Below are 3,889 nucleotides of genomic sequence, written 5' to 3' on the forward strand. Positions count from 1 at the left end.
TCCTTGTTGAGGCCCACCTTGATTTGTCTAAGGCCCATATTATGAGGCCCATTGTGACGTATGTAAGGCTCATGTGATTAGGCCCATTTGATGTATTTGGGCCCTTGGGTCGAGGCCCAACAAGATCTATAGAAGGGCCATTGCAATATGTGATTCATGGCAGGCCGTGCCTTGGGAGCAATGATGGTTTGATGTCCACATTGTAAGGATGATGTTGGTTAAATGTCCGCATTGTCACTCTCTCCCTAGGGCCCATTAATAGGCCCATACCTGTAGCATATAGGCCGTCTAGGCCCATCTTCGTTTTGTTCAGAGCCCATCACCACATAACATGTTAGTATAAATCCATGATTTATGATCATACGCATCATATGTATACCTGATATGAGAAGTGACTGATCATAGCATATGCCTTCGGGCAGATCGTTTATGGGGTCCCTGACAGGCGGAGCTGCCCCACATGAGCGCTTGGTATGCGCAGGATTATTGCATGTCTGATAGCATGATTCATGCACTTGCATTAGTCTGATTGTGATTTCTGTATGCCCTAGTGACATCAGGGCCATAGCCTCCACAGACACATCATGGGTGGCTGGATTGGATACCAGAATATTGTTACTAAGCATCGGGGCCCATAGATGTCCTTGGGTGAAAATTCCTAAACCCGATGGTACCAGAAGATGACTCCAACATCGAGACCGAGTGGATATATGAGCGCACGAGGGCCGAATACCAGGAGGCCACGTCTCCCACTGTGTCGTGGTCGGTTGGAAAGGGGTGTGGCCTTACTTGCCCGAGGGTAGGGGGCAATACTAGGCTGAGTTTGACCAGCTCGTGAATGGGTTCACTATCGACATGCCAGAAAGGTATTGACAGACTATTGGCCAGGCAGATAGTGAGGTTTCTTACGCTCACTTGGACTGTGCGGCTAGGGGAGCGGCAGTGCCACTTGGAGTGTATTAAACCCTGGTGATTATCCAGAATGAGAACTGCATCCATGTACTCGTCACCATGATTCCACATTACTTTGAACTTACATTTTGAGCACGCTTATATTGTGCACACACTTACACCACCCTCTAAGATTTCTATAAGCTTATGCACGATCGTTGCATGCAGGTGATGCCAGGACGTAGCTGCAGCCATAGTCTCGCCGCAGTTGGAGCGTGCAGCCGAGCTTCTGGAGTTTTGTTACTTTCACTATATTGTATTTCCCTTTCTTACGCATTGTACTCAAAAGTTTTTGATCATAGTAGATTTTGTGATGGTGTTCTTATTGTTATTGTTCGTGGGTTATGCTTGTGGTTATGCTCATTACGAATCAAACTGATGATTAGAAATCCTCCTTGTAGGATCCCAGGATCGGAACCTGGTAAATGGGTGCCGGGAGCAGAGAATGAGGTTCTACGGAGTTGTTGGCGCCGGATTTGGCGATCAAAAATTTTGTGAGACCGGTTTTCGAGTTCGGTGCGTGACACACGGGTAGAGATATCAATCTTCTGAGAAATCCAATCCCTCAAATGAAGGAGGTGGAAGTATTTATAGGCTTTCGTACGTGTGAACCCTCGAACCTTATGCCATGGGGTCCACTTCGCATCATCTTCATGCTTTAATATATCTATTCCATTGATGAGTTACGCAGACCCGTGCAGCTCAATGTTCCCGCACAACTTCATGTTCCCACACAACTTCATGTTCCCGCGCAACTTCAGTTTTCCTCAGCCTATTTCTTTAATCTTCTTTCTTTTGATCTTCTTTCTTTGTGCTTTCTTCTTTTGATTGATTTTATACTCCAATAGATGCCCCCTTGATATAATTTTTGACCGATCATTAAGTCAATTTAAAGGATAAAAAACTGCTTCTTGAAAAATCAAGTTGCATGGGAATTGAGTTGCGCGGACCCACACAACTCTTTTGAATCGAATTCGTATAACTCTAATTGGGTCTCATTGGTTATAAATACCGACCCTCCCATTCATTTCCTCATTTCTTCAGACCAAAACTTTTTATCACGCAACTCATCACCTGCACAACTCGTTTGCTGCGCAACTCCCCTGTCCACGCAACTCATTTATCGTGCAACTCGTTACCCACACAATTAGTCTAGCTGCGCAACTCCCTTGCACTTAGTGCAATTTCTTCCCATTTTGAAACTCTGCCTAATTTTCAAGTTCTGAATTTTCTTCTACTCCTTGAATTCCTCCTTTATTTCTCAGAACCTTACATTTGATTTGATAATCTTCGTTCTATAGATATGAAGCACTGAAAGGCTCCATCTTCAAGAAGGAAGAATCCTTCATCCTCTTTAGAATTTAAACAGATTTTCCAAAATTCTTGAAATTGCATAGAGATTAATGAAGAAGTCTTGGAGTTTCATAACCCTTCTAAGTACGAAACAATTGTCATCCCCATCAAATTGCTACATCATTGGTCGATTCCTTGTAGTGAACTATTTAATCAGATGACTTGAAACAATCTTGTTTCTATGGATGATTGGATTATGACGGAACCACGAATTTTAGAAGGATATCTGGAGGAGAATAGGTCCCGCCAAAGAATCGGTAGAATTCATAAAATGAGATTCTTATGTCCGTGTTATAACCCTCATAAACCCTTTCCTGTTCATTATTTTGAAACCGCTCAACAACACTTTTTTACTGAAATGTCGTCTTAGAATACAGAAAGATTCTTGGTAATAAGTCTCTTATCTCCTTGCAATTTTTATAGCACTTGGGCTCGAGCCATTGCTTGAAAACATACTACCGTTCTAGAGCAAATTGGCCTTTTTGACACCATCATAGCCACGTCAGAACATTTTTGTGGAGATGCAACTATCTTCAGAGGCTTCCTCAACCATTGGTCTCCAATTACCAATTCATTTCACCTTCCTTTAGGTGAGATTGACATCATCTTATGGGATCATTTTTGCAAAGCAGGTCTGTAAGTGCTATGGTTTTATGCTCCTTTGGTTGTCAAATTTTGTGGTGCCAAAACATTAATCTATGTCTTGTGTAGCTCATTGATATATATGATCAAGACATTGCATCACCGCTCTAAACACTTTGCTTCAAGTCAAGAACGAAGAACTACTTCAATCCATTTCAAGAAATGCAAGTATAAGCTACAAAGAAGTGATCTTGTTCAAGACCCAAGTCAAGTGAAATTCAAGGTACAGGAAGTACAACTCAAGATTAAGTGTAATATAAGCCCTAGAAGATCTCAAGCTCAATGTTACATCAAGAATAGAGATCTCAAGCTTCACAATCTTCCAAGGTCATCTATCATCTGAAGAAATGGTATTTCAATGCCCATACTTCATGTTCCAGGTATGAAAGACCATAGATTAACCTTAAGGTAGGTCATTTTCAATACATAATTCAAATTGAATCACTTTATAAGTATTTGGTCTGTTCTAAGACTAGTCCTAGTTCTGGCTCGACCAGTCCAAGAAATTCCAAGCCAGTCCTAAGTTGTTGCAAATTTTCAGAATTTTTTGGTTGAGCTAGGACCAGTCCTAAATATGTTCGACCGGTCATGTGAACAGTGTTGACTAGTCATTCGACTAGTCCTAGTTCTTCGACTTAAACTACAGCAACCAATCTTTAAGTCCTACGACCAGTCGTAGAGGTCCTATGACCAGTCGTAGACACCCTACGACCGGTCGTGTAACTGTCTGATTCAATCCCGCTTAAAAATTTAAAAATCCATTTTATCTACGACCAGTCGAAGGGTTCCTAAGACCAGTCGTAGACGTGATTTTTGCATCTATAAATAAACGACGAATTTCAGAGTTTGATAATTCAATTCAAGGAAAATCAAGGCATCACTCTGAGATAAGTTTGTGTTTATTTTAAGCTACATTGTGCATATTTAAAATTCTCTTTTGTTA

The sequence above is a fragment of the Magnolia sinica genome, chromosome 13 (genome assembly GCF_029962835.1).
Source record: "Magnolia sinica isolate HGM2019 chromosome 13, MsV1, whole genome shotgun sequence".
In the NCBI taxonomy this organism is placed as follows: Eukaryota; Viridiplantae; Streptophyta; class Magnoliopsida; order Magnoliales; family Magnoliaceae; genus Magnolia; species Magnolia sinica.